Here is a 13,807-nt window from a genome sequence, read left to right as displayed (position 1 = left end):
AATTCCTCCTCTCCTGGAAATAATGAATCAGATAGAAGAAACACAAAACTTGCCAGATTTATGTAAGACAGCAATAATTACAGTAATACCAAAGACGGGGAAGGATCCACTAACACCAGCATCATATAGACCAATATCCCTACTTAATTCAGATTATAAAATAGTGAAATTATTAGCAAACAGATTGGCTGATTGTGTATCAAAAATACTAAAACAAGATCAAACTGGATTTATTAAGAAAAGATGAACAGCGGATAATGTCTGTAAACTTATCAATTTAATTCATGCAGTACAAGGAAACTAGAAGCCAACAGTGATTGCTGCTTTAAATGCAGAAAAAGCCTTTGACAGAGTAGAATGGAATTATTTATTTAAAGTATTACAGAGGTTCAATCTACCAGAAAAATATATTAATTGGATTAAAGCATTATATAATGGACCATTGGCAAAGGTAACAGTAAATGGATATATATCAAACCAATTTAAATTAAGTAGATCAACTAGACAGGAATGTTCATTATCCTCCTCACTGTTTGCTTTAGCAATAGAACCATTGGTAGAACTGATAAGAACAGAAAATAAAATAAAAGGGATAAAAATAAAGGAGAAGGAGTATAAAATCAGTTTATTTGCAGATGACATCATAATATACTTAACAGAACCAGAAATATCAATAAAAGAATTGCACAAGAAATTGAAGGAGTATGGAAAAATATCGGGGTACAAGATCAACGCAAATAAAAGTGAAGTGATGCCAATGAGTAATGCAGATTATACAGAATTTTAAAAAGAATCACCATTTAAATGACAAACACAAGCAATCCGATACCTAGGTATTAGGTTAGATAATAACTTAAGCCACCTGTACAAATTAAATTATCAGCCACTAATAAAAAAATTGCAGGAAGACTTAGAACATTGGAAAGAATTGCCACTAATGTTGATAGGGAGGGTAAATTGCATTAAAATGAATGTCTTCCCAAGGATACAATACTTATTTCAATCGTTACCAATTCCCTTAACAGAGAAATTCTTTAATGAACTAAAGAGAATAATAAGGAAATTCTTGTGCAAAGTGGGTAACCGAGGATAGCATTAGATAAATTAACAGAGAGGTACAACCAAGGTGGTTTGCAGTTACCAAACTTTAAAAAATTATTATAGAGCCGCACAATTAAGGTATTTATCAGATTTTACCAGACAAAGGAAAAACCAGACTGGACTAAGATAGAACTAGATCTTCAGAATCCCCTCAAGACCTTAGTAATATGTTTAATTTTTTAGAACATTTGAAACTCCCAAAAGTATTACCTCAAGATAACTTAGAATTAAGTAAACCCATTACAGATTCTGAGATCAATAATACTATTTCCTCACTGAACTCGGGGAAAGCACCAGGTCCCGATGGATATTCTGTGGAATTTTATAAAGCTTTTTCTTCTACTCTCTCTCCCTGGCTTATTAAGATGTTTGATGAATCTATCACATTGGGTAAACTACCACAATCATTTTACAGAGCTACGATTTCTCTAATCTTGAAAAAAAATAAAGACCCGACCGAATGTTCTTCTTATAGACCAATTTCTTTGTTGAATGTTGATTCTAAGATCTTCTCTAAAATTCTAGCGACAAGGCTAGAGAAGATATTACCATATATTATCTCTGAAGACCAGACTGGATTCATTAAAAATCATTATTCCTCCTTTAATATTAGAAGATTGATGAATATTATTTACACCCCTTCACATAAGTCCTCAGAATGTGTTATTTCATTAGATGTTGAGAAGGCCTTCGATAGAGTAGAATGGCCTTATTTATTTACAGTTCTTGAAAAATTTAATTTTAGTCCAATATTTATATCTTGGATTAAACTTCTTTATAATTCCCCAGTTGCCTCGGTTTTTACTAATACCCAAAGATCGCCATATTTTTGATTATTTCGGGGCACCAGGCAAGGGTGCCCCCTTAGCCCTTTATTATTTAACTTAGCTTTAGAACCTTTGGCAATTGCTATCAGAGAAGCACCCAATATTACTGGTATTATTCGATGCAGGGATATTCATAAAGTATCACTATATGCAGATGATTTATTGCTATATATTTCCAATCCTGAAAATTCTATTCCTGCAGTTTTATCTTTATTAGCCCAATTTAGTAATTTTTCGGGATATAAACTGAACTTAAATAAAAGTGAATTATTCCCTTTTAATGGATGGGTTCCTATTTATGATAGTTTGCCTTTTAAAATAGCTAGAGACTATTTTATATATTTAGCGATTAAGATTACTAAAAAACATAAAGATTTGTTTAGGACTAATTTTTTCCCTCTATTGGACCTGATCGGTAGTTTACTTACCAATTGGTCACCATTATCCCTATCCATGATAGGCCGAATTAATGCTATTAAGATGATGATCTTACCTAAATTGTTATATATATTCCAAGCTATATCTATTTTTGTTCCTAAATTTTTTTTGATAAGGTCGATTCTAAATTGTCTTCATATATCTGGCAAAACAAGAATCCTAGATTGGGAAAAAAATATTTACAGAAATCTAAACTGGAGGGAGGATTGGCATTACCCAACTTTAAAATTTATTATTGGGCAATTAATATTAGGTATTGGTTGAATTATTCAGAATTATCTCTAAATCCCCATTGGGTAAATTTAGAAATTAAACTGGTACAAAATTTCTCAATTAGTTCTATTTTGGGAGCTACTCTCCCTTTTACTCTTACTAAATTATATAAACTAATTGATAATCCAATGGCTAAACATACACTACGTATATGGTTTCAATTCCGGAGATTTTTTGGCCTAAGTCATTTTATCTTGGAAACCCCTATTGTACTAAATTTCTTTTTTCATCCCTCTCTAATTGATCAAGCTTATTTACTCTGGAAAGTTAAAGGTATAACATGCTTTTCGGATTTATTCTTGGATAACTCTTTCATGTCATTTGAACAATTATCCATGAAATATGATTTACCTAGATCTCATTTCTTTCGATATTTGCAGATTAGGAGTTTCTTAGTTCGACTTTACCCTCTTTTCCCAATCGGGAGACTACGACTGTTTTAGAGGATATACTAGATTCAAAATTCCCTCCAAAAGGTGTGACATCTAAATTATATAATATAATTACAAAAATAAATTCTGGGACTTTTGGAAAGTTTAAAAATGATTGGGAAAGAGAACTCAACCTTCATATTTCCAATGAAAATTGGAATAAAATTCTGCGACTGGTAAACTCCTCTTCTCTATGTGCAAAACATTCACTGATACAGTTTAAAGTTGTTCATACAGCTCATATGTCTAAAGATAAACTCCATTGCTTTTATTTTCATATCGATCCTATATGTGATAAATGTCAATTGGAAATAGCTTCCCTTACACATATGTTTTGGTCCTGTCCCTCTTTACAGAATTATTGGAAGGAAATTTTTTCCATTATATCTACCGTTTTGAATATTGATTTACAACCACATCCCATTACTGCAATTTTTGGATTACCTATGATAGATTTGACTTATTTATCTCTTCCTGCGGATCGTATGATTGCTTTTCTTACACTAATGGCTAGAAGATCTATACTATTGAATTGGAAAGAGGTTAATCCTCCCACTGTTTTCCAATGGTTTACCCAAACTATACTATGTTTAAATTTAGAGAAAATTAGAAACTCTGTCTATGAATCCCCTTCTAAGTTTGAGTTAACCTGGCGACCATTTATTCAATATTTTCATTTGTGGTGAGTTGATCTGGCTGTTTTCTTTTTATGATTATGTATGATAATTGGGCTGTTAGATGAGATCGGAGTGATCGGCGTGGTTTAGCTATATCGGTAGGTTTTTTTTTAAAGTTTTTAATTCAGATTTGTTTTTTCTTCCTTTTTGGGGTTTTTTTTTCTCTCTTTTTTTATATATTTTTATTAATTATATCATTTTTTTAGAGATAGTTCATACTCTAAACTGATCTAATTTTTTTTTTAATGACATATTTTTATTCTGCAATATTATTGTTTAATATCTCTGTATTAATTTGTTATTTACTATGTATTTTTCATATCTCTTTGAACTGTATGTGTTTATAAATTATAATAATAATAAAAAGATTGGAAAAGAAAAGAAAGATAGAACTAGATAAAATAGGGGAGAAGTTACCGGAACATATAATTTATAAGTGGGATGAAAAGCTGGTACAATATAAAAGCTCACCAGTACTGCATCATTTACTCAATATATGGACTTAGAAAGGAAAAAAATGAATTACCAAATACCAAAATTACTATTGACACAAAATCCGCTAATCCCTTTTACAATGGATAACCTTTCCTTTAGAGAATGGGAGAGAAAAGGAATCAAAAGAATAGAAAATTGTTTTTTGGGAAATAATTTATTAACATTTGAACAGTTGAAGTACAAATATGGAATAACTCATGGTAAATTGTTTGCATATCATCAATTGAATGCTTATTTAAAGGATAAATTGGGGAACAGACTGAGATTACCAGAAGGAAGCAGCTTTGAATATGTGATTACAGGCACAATGATAATTAAACTATTTATAACGAACATGTACATTAAGCTCCAAGATAAGGAAAATGATAAGGAAAAAGCTATAAACCCAAACAAAAGTGGGAAAAAGATTTAAACATAAAGATAAAAAAAATGAAACATGGGAAAAGTTATGTTCTGGAACAATGAAGAATATAATAAACACAAGTTACGCATAATACAGTATAATTGGTTACACAGGTTATATATCACACCCCAAAAGTTAAAAAAAATGGGATCAAACATTATCAGATAGATGTTTTCACTTAAGAAGGAAATGAGAACAACAGTACATGCAATTTGGGCATGTGAGAAAGTGAAAATGTTTTGGAAAGATCTAAATTAGATATTAAATAAAATCACAAAAAAATAACATACCAAAAAATCCAGAAATCTTTCTTCTAAGTAATATAAGAAGTAAGGAATTAGGCCTCAAATTGGATAAAGCACAAAAAAGATTTATTATGAACCCTTAGCACTAGCAAAAAAATGTATAATGTCAACTTGGAAAATGGAAGAGAGCCTGAGAATACAGCAATGGTACATGGAAATGAATAAATGTATTCCATTGAAAAAAAAAGCATATAATTTAAAAAATAAAGTCACATTATTTAAACAAATTTGGGAACCATACATGGAACATAACAGAGAGGGCTTACCTTGGACCTAAAATAAGAAGACAAAATGACTTGATCCAGTGTTTATTTTTCATTGTATAATGACATTGCTTAATGGTTTTATTGTATTGTATATGTTGATTATTTATTGGTTTTGGAGGGGGGTGGGAAGAGGGGAGGGAAGGTAGGGGGGAAAAAGGGACAAAATGCCACAGTGTATATTTAATGAGAAACGTTTATATATATTTTGGTTGATATGGTTCACAGTGTGAAAAATAAAAAAATATTTTAAAAAACACAATCTCCACAGCAGTGCTGGTCTCACCCTATTTCCTTTGTCCTGTTCATCACTCTCCTACTCTCTCTGCAAGCTTATTTGTTTTATTCAGTTCTGTTGAATTCAGACTGAATGAAATTTGGTATCTCTTTCCACAGGTGGAGACTAACCTGCTAAAACATTTATAGTATTTTCCATTTTAAAGCTTACTCTTTTTCAAATGCCTACAAAACCCCAAACTTGTTTGAGAAAAATCCAAGCTTGTCCAGTTTCTCCATACCAATCCTAATAATATTCCAATAAATAACTCTGAGCCCCAAAATTATGCTTAATGTGGGGTGGCCACATTTGGAGAATACTTCATTTTTCCAATGTTTTATAAAAGGTTTGGTTTGTTTTCTTGCTTCTGCTGGTCCCCACTTAAATCCATGATGATGGGGGAGCAACTTTCTCAACTCTTGAGACCATTAGAAGCAGAATTAGGACATTAACCTATCCAGTCTACTCCACCGAATCATGGCTAACATATTCTTCCCTTCAATATATTCCTGCCTTCTCCCTTTGACCTTCTTACTAATTAAGATCCCATCAACCTCTGCTCCAAATATATCCAATGACATGAGCTCCATACCCATCTGTGGAAATGAATTCCACATATTCAGAACCTTGAAGAAATGTTTCCTCTTTTCTTACCCTCTTACTTGTGCACTTTATTGATTTTCTTTTTGTTTTCTCTGTATTGCAGTCAGTTTACATTCGTTATCTGTTTACAGTTCTTTTATTTGTTTACATGTTTTACGCTACCAATTAGTAGTGATTCTGCTGTTGCTGCAGGAAAAAGGAATCTCAGGGTTGTATGTGACGTCATGTATGTACTCTGACAATAAATCTGAAATCTCCTTTTAGTTCTAAGGGCCACCTTCTTATTCTGAGGCCGTCCCCTCTGGCCCTTGACTCTCCCGCTACTAGAAACATCTCCACATCTACACTATTTATCCCTTTTCATTATTCAGAATGTTTTGATAAGATCCCCTCTCATCTTTCAGCCAGTGCAAGTGCATAGCCATCAAACATTCTTCATATGCAAGCCCTCTCATCCCTGGGATCATTCACATAAACCTCCTATGGGCCCTCTCCAATGCCAATACATCCTTCCTTAGATATGGAGTACAAAACTGCTCGCAGTACTCCCAAAGTGATCTGACCAATACTTTGTAAAGCCTCAGCATTACATTATTGTTTTTATACTCTGGTCCTCTCAAAATTAATGTTAACATTGCATTTACCCACTTTACTACTGACTCAACCTGGGGAATCCTGCATTTGGACTCATGTCCCTTTGGACGTCCGCTTTCTGAACTATTTCTCCATTTAATGTACAACCAATTCACCCAGAAGTCGCAGGGACGTCACTGCGACGTCTCAGCAGTTGCTGTGACGTTGCCGATAGGTCGCCATCGGTCTCTGCAAGGTTGCGGAGACGTCACCGTTCCTTCTCCCTGTGTATATATACCTAGATCTACAACTAGATCTATCATTCGCTTTTCGGATGTCAGACAGTCAAGAACTCTAACCATTGACATGAGGCTGTTATGCTGCTGGAGCTGGATCCCTACCTGGAGAATGAGCAGAAGGAGGCCTTGGCCCTCGTGCTGATAGCTCTGGCCGTGAACAAGGCAAAGGCCAGGGCTAGGGATAGGGCCAGAAAGGGTGTCAGGAAGGCAAAGACAGTAGGTAGGTCTCAGTGTGTACTAGTCACTTACCTTTAAGGTCCACTAGGAGGCTGTGGGCTCACAGGAAATCTGCTCCAGCGTGAACACCCACGAGAAGTGACTGCCCTTGAGCTGCAGCTCAGCCCTACGAGTGCCATACATCAATATAATGCTGTTGTTTGAAGCCCTCAATGTGGTTCCCACTAGTCTGTGCCTAGTGTCCAACCATGTCGGGGGTATCACGCTGACCTCTGCTCCTGTATCTACCAGGAAGTGTTTGCCGCACAGGTGGTCACAGACATACAGGAGGCTATCTTGGTGGCCAGCCATCATGGCCATCAGTTATGGCTGGGCTTTGTCATTTACCTGGAACTCGCAGGGGGACTGGCATTGGCGGGCCTCGGTGCCCCACCTCTGGTGGTAGAAGCACGTTCTATTGCTGGACTCGCTCCTGCCTCTCGTCTGCTGTTCCTTGCTTGGGACTGCTCTGGTCTGATTGCAAGCTCCACGGTAGATGAGCACTTCTGTTTCTGGGGGGGGGGTCAGTGAAATCCGCATCTGCCAGGAGCAGTTGGATGTCATCAGGCATCTGTTCCAGGAACACCTGCTCAAACATGATGCCGGTCTGCTCATCTCCCAGGAGGGCCAGCATCTCGTTGATGAGCGCCGACAGGGATCTCTCTCTCTCCATGCCCATCCAGGTGGAGAAAATGTGCTCTTCGCTCTCACTGTGTGAGTCCAAACATCTCGGTTAATAGCTCTTTGAAGGCAGTGTAAGTGCCTTCCAATAGTGGCCTGTGGATAAAGTTGGGCACTCTGTCTGAAGTTTGCTGATCCAGGGCACTGACCACAAGGTAGTACCAGGTGGTCTCTGGTGTGATGCCCCAGATCTGGAACTGAGCCTCCGCCAGGTCAAACCACAATCTGGGTCGAACTGTCCAGAAGGTCAGGAGCTTCAGGCCGACTGCTGCTTCATTCTCCATCACTAGGTTTAGATTCCTTCTAATCCACTGGGGTCACCAATGTAGCCGACTGCTACAAAGAAACATACATGCTCGCAGTGTGGGAGGTTAAGCTCTCAGATTTATTGAGGCTGGAAAGGTTCCTTTTATACAGTTGGCAGTTGGAGTTCCTGCTGTTTGTTTGATTGGCTGACATCAGCTGCATGAATAACAATAGTGGGCATGAACATTCTTGCATGTGAATACCTTTCTTCCCCAGCCTGTTAGCTGGGCAGCTTGGTCAGCACCATTTTCTTAAGGCTGCTAGTCTTGTACTGCTCCAACTTTTACCACCACCAGTTCACTGTCCTGGGAGTCGCTTTAGCGATCTCTGTCCGAGTTTGCTGCCGTGTGATGTGCTGGCCTGATTTCCGCAATTGCGGGCCACAACAATAGCATTTTTGGAGACAATGCAAAGGAGATTCACCAAGTGAGTCTTGAAATTAGGAGGTTGTGGCAGCTCACCACAAGGCAGGTGAATCGGCCCAACTTGTAAGCCACGCAGCAGGGCAGCCAGCCAAAATGGCGCCGTCGGGGGTTTCCCTTCCTTCCAGCTCGGGGCTCAGAAACCCACGCTTGGGGACCACGTGATGCCCGAATGATGTTAGCGCCCTCCAGCATGGTTCTCAACCAGGTCCGGGCAGGGAGTATATGCGCAGCCCAGCAGCCTGCAATAAACTAGTCTGCTCACTGAGCTCAACCCATCTGGTTGCGTGTGTTATTGCAGGAGCAGTGTAGCCGCCGCTACAAGGTCATCTTTCGAAGAGAGATTGAGTTGCCTAGGATTATACCCATAGGAGTTTAGAAGCACAAGGGGAGATCTTGTAAAGGCATAATGAAAGGAATAGATAAAATAGAAGAAAGAAGGCTGTTTCTGCTGACAGGTGAGACAAGAGCAAGGGGGTATAGCCTCATGGTTTAGCCGAGTAGATTTAAGTCAGACAAGGTGGAACAGTTTCTCAGTGTGTAGTAAATCTGAAGAATTCTTTGTGCAAGGAAATAGCAGAGGCTTCATCAGTAAATATATTTAAGACACGGATGTTGTTTTGAAGAGGGAAATTAACCCTTTGGACTCTGTCTTCCTGTTTTCATGGTTTTCATGGTTTTATACCCAACTGCCAGCTGATTTGTACTGGTGTTCATACTGTAGTTTACCCATGGATCCAGTCCCGAGTTCATTCTTTAATTTACCTGTGGATCCAGTCCAAAGCTCGTATTGTAGTTTACCCGTGGATCCAGTCCTGAGTTCATTCTTTAATTTACCTGTGGATCCAGTCCCGAGATCATACTGTAGTTTACCCGTGGATCCAGTCCCAAGTTCGTACTGTTGTTTACCCATGGATCCAGTGCAGAGTTTGTACTGTAGTTTACCCGTGGATCTGTCCAGAGTTTGTATTGTAATTTATCCGTGGATCCAGTCTGGAGTTCATACTGTAGTTTACCCGTGGATCCAGTCCCGAGTTCATTCTTTAATTTACCCGTGGATCCGTCCAGAGTTTGTACTGTAGTTCACCTGTGGATCCGTCCAGAGTTTGTACTGTAGTTTACCCGTGGATCCAGTCCAGAGTTCATACTCTAGTTTACCCGTGGATCCAGTCCAGAGTTCATACTCTAGTTTACTCGTGGATCCAGTCCAGAGTTTGTACTGTAGTTTACTCATGGATCAATCCAGAGTTTGTACTGTAGTTTACCCATGGATCCAGTCCAGAGTTTGTACTGTAGTTTACCTGTGGATCCAGTCCAGAGTATATATTATGAAAGGTTAAAAATGGGTTTAAAATGATTTAAGGATTACAAGGAAATGAGCAAGAAAACAGAGCCGAGTCCACAGTCAGATCAGCCATAATCTTATTGAATGGCGGAGCAGACTCAATAGGTCAGGTGGCTGACTCCTTCTCTTAATTATGTTTTTATAAGATGACCACAAAATGTTAGTTTTTTTAAAAATCAAAAAATGCTTCCCAGTGACACCTCATCCTTTTCTTCAAGTAGTTTTGTGGATTGTTCTCTTCAAACGAGGCTTTGTTCTTTAATAGTTTTTGATATCTGGACAACTCTGGTGGGGGGGGGGGGGAAGGTTTTTAGTCCTTTCTTGTGCTAATTTTACACAAATATTTAATTACATGAATTAAAAATGCAAATTAAACATACAAAATAAAATGCTCAACAAGGTGTAAAAGCAAAGCAACTCTACTAAATATTTGGTCTCCAATATCCAGATTAATACATCAGATCCACAGTACATTCAAAAGTTAATAAATGTTATTATACAAGATATCTGAAAAAAAAATTTCATTGATGACTGAGGGTTTTATTGAAATATATTTAGTGGTTTTTAAAGATTTAAGTGTACAAATCACACATTTTTGCATTATTCTCATCCCTAATGGAGAGGAAAATTGAGGGTAGGAAGCAAATCTAGTTAACTAACATACCAATGTAAAAGCAGCTTATTTTATATTATAGAAAACTAGAAAATATGCAACTATCCCTCATACATTTTCCAGTTCTGCTGTTAGGAGCCCAGAGGACCCCAAAACCCAGTAGCAATATTCACCAGGACAAATGGTTACTTAAACAAAAGTTGCTTTTAATTATCTTTAAACATGAAAATAGAATCAAAATTTAACTTATCACTATTGACTTACTTAACCCCCTTCTAATTCTAAGCGCATGTATATGTAATTTGTGTGTAAACTCAGAAAAGTTATTTGCTTCACAGTCCAATCTCAGTTCTCATTCCTCCAAGTTCACTGGTTGCAGACAATTCTTATACTGTGCACAGATTTTAACATTCATAAAGCTCACCAGGCTTTGCTGCTTGAAAGATAGGAAGGTTCTTGTCGGTTTTCATAGAGAGATTTGTTGTTCCAGGACATTGTTAGGTAAAAACATCATGAGCTGGGAATGTAGAAGGAGTCACCCAGTGCTGGGCCATAACAAGATGCAGTTGTGACCTTGTACTCTCAAGATAAGAATGGGGATGACAAATTGATGTGCAGGAAACTAGCAGAGAAGGATAGCAACAGTTTATTCATTGGACAATGTCATGGTATGATAATTTACTAAGTACATATCCTAAGGTATATAAAAACACCACTTGCTGATAACGGCAGAATGCGCCTTCTCCAACTAACACTGAGTTGCAAGTGTTACAATCCGGCAATAAAGAACAAAGAACCTTGATTTCGACTCAGTCTGGTGTTTGACTCACTCATTCATGAACAAAGCAGACCTAACAACATCCACAACTGATTTACTTCCATCAACCACTTCAGTGTCTTGCTGACAAAACTTTCTTGTTTCTCTTATTCCAAGTGAAACATTAGACAGCCAGTCATGTCCTCTTGCATGTACCACCTGGCTTTGACCAGGCTGAACTCACCACTCACAACCCATTTTCCCAATGGGGTTTTCCACAAGCTTGTCAGCTTGTCCTGTTCCAGTTCCTGCTGCTGACTGTAAAACTGTAGAACTAATCTCTCTCTCTCACAGAGAGAAAGCCCGTTTGACCCTCTATGCTTGCAAAACCACATGACCCTCTTAGAACAGTAAGTTCCACTCCCGACAATCTGCGGCTCCGACAAGTTCTTTCATCTGTTGCCTTTTTATAAACAATAATCCATTTGTGAAGTCTCCAAAGCTTCTGCAAAGACTGTTGGCCCCTCTAGCATGTGCAGAGTTCCAGAATTTAAATAAGATCTGTTTTAAAGTGTTTGTATGTGACCTACACTAAAACCCTGTCCCAATTTATCTCCCAAAAACATATATATATTTTGATACTCTCCTGCACTTCAAATAACAGCTCTAATAAAGTTTTAGGAACCCAAAATTTACAATCCATACAGCACTTGCCAAAGGGCAAGAATAAGCAATGAACCTTTGCATTAGAGACACATTTTAATTGCTATTGTGTTATTTCTGTAAAGTTTTTACTGAGACAAGTTCAACCTTAGTGTTGGTCTTAATTTTAGATCTCCCAAAATTAACAGATTATAGCAAACTGGAAAAGGTATCTCCACAAAAGATTTGTTCATTTCCAGTATACAAACTCTGGATTTGCCCAACTTTTATCACAGATGACTACAATTTTAATTTTTTTAAAAACAAAAATTAATGATTTCCATCTCGATTTTGTCTATTCACATTTGGGACCATTTATTTTTCAGTAATATTGATAAGAATGCCCCATTACTAGAAATAAAGCACATTCTGGGAATAGTTTCTGGAGAAAATATTATTTTATAGACTTCCCCAAAAAAAAGTCCTTTGCAGTAAAAGATTTGCATCATTATTAATGGACTCCAACTAGCACCCATTTCAAATGGAATAAAATGACAGAAGTCTAAATATTACAGTGTAGCAAGGTTAAAGCTCTTGATTATAGCCCAAAGGCTGTAGCTCGAATCCACAGGAGAAGAAAGACACGTGCACACCAGTACAGTGTATTCGACACTGAGTTAATTCAGTGGCAGCTCTGCCTTTTATGGTCAGCTTGGCCGCAACACCATCAGGGCATGGCTTGAGCCATGGATGCCGGGCCCAGATTGGGCCCCCTGCGATCCACCGGCAGTGATTAGCCAGTTTCACTGCTCTGCTGGCAGCCTATCGAAATAGGCATTTCAGGCCACACGATGCTTTGCCATTTGATGGCCATTTCTAGTGTCAGCCTGAGGAGCGGGTCGCAACAACAGGATTATTTGTGATGGAAAGATTTGTATCAATAAGACACTTTTAACCACTTACTTCAGAAACACAATTTTTTTTTAAAAAAAACAGCATTCAATTACTACAGGTTATTTGCACATGATATTCTACCATGGAATAAGCTGAACCCAAGTTGTAATGCATCTTAAGGTCATTCTGAAATCTTGTATTTAACTGGGAATGCTTGTAAGTGGCAACCATAAAATAAAAACCAGACTTAAGCACTATCAAACTAGCCCAAAAATTAACCCCAGACTCCACATTACCTTTAATTTCTCTTGACAGAAAGAAAGTCCATCTCAGCCCATCAGGTATGTACTCACCTGCTCAGTGATCTCACTTCCTAGTTAAATTTACTAGTTGCCTTTTCATCCCATATTTTCAAAATCTTCCCACTTCTTCACAGATTTTACCACTCACTCACACATTATGCGGAATCCACACTGACCAATATGGGTGAAGAACAGTGCACCCAAGAGAAACACGTACTTCCTTTTTTCTTTGGCTTGGCTTCGCGGACGAAGATTTGTGGAGGGGGTAAACGTCCACGTCAGCTGCAGGCTCGTTTGTGGCTAACAAGTCCGATGCGGGACAGGCAGACACGGTTACAGCGGCTGCAGGGGAAAATTGGTTGGTTGGGGTTGGGTGTTGGGTTTTTCCTCCTTTGCCTTTTGTCAGTGAGGTAGGCTCTGCGGACTTCTTCAAAGGAGGTTGCTGCCCGCCAAACTGTGAGGCGCCAAGATGCACGGTTTGAGGCGATATCAGCCCACTGGCGGTGGTCAATGTGGCAGGCACCAAGAGATTTCTTTAGGCAGTCCTTGTACCTTTTCTTTGGTGCACCTCTGTCACGGTGGCCAGTGGAGAGCTCGCCATATAACATGATCTTGGGAAGGCGATGGTCCTCCATTCTGGAGACGTGACCCACCCAGCGCAGCT

General features: G+C 38.2%; 1 protein-coding gene across 7 annotated transcripts in view; it reads right to left on the bottom strand.

The window, feature by feature from the left end:
• LOC138755468 (uncharacterized) overlaps positions 1-13,807 on the bottom strand; it is a 73,684-nt gene that overhangs the window by 57,419 nt on the left and 2,458 nt on the right. For 2 of the 7 annotated variants that reach the window (XM_069921480.1, XM_069921478.1), the window contains exon 2: positions 10,973-11,170. The exons of 3 other annotated variants lie outside the window; for them this stretch is intronic. The gene's annotated coding sequence lies outside the window, so the exon portion shown is untranslated. Of the gene's footprint in view, positions 1-10,972; positions 11,171-13,360; positions 13,674-13,807 lie in introns of those variants that run through there. 2 more of the 7 variants (XM_069921479.1, XM_069921482.1) reach the window with 2 other exon arrangements.

Source organism: Narcine bancroftii, chromosome 2 (genome assembly GCF_036971445.1).
Source record: "Narcine bancroftii isolate sNarBan1 chromosome 2, sNarBan1.hap1, whole genome shotgun sequence".
Taxonomy (NCBI): Eukaryota; Metazoa; Chordata; class Chondrichthyes; order Torpediniformes; family Narcinidae; genus Narcine; species Narcine bancroftii.
Note: the sequence above shows the minus strand (reverse complement) of the source record. Positions and strands in the feature narration are given on the sequence as shown.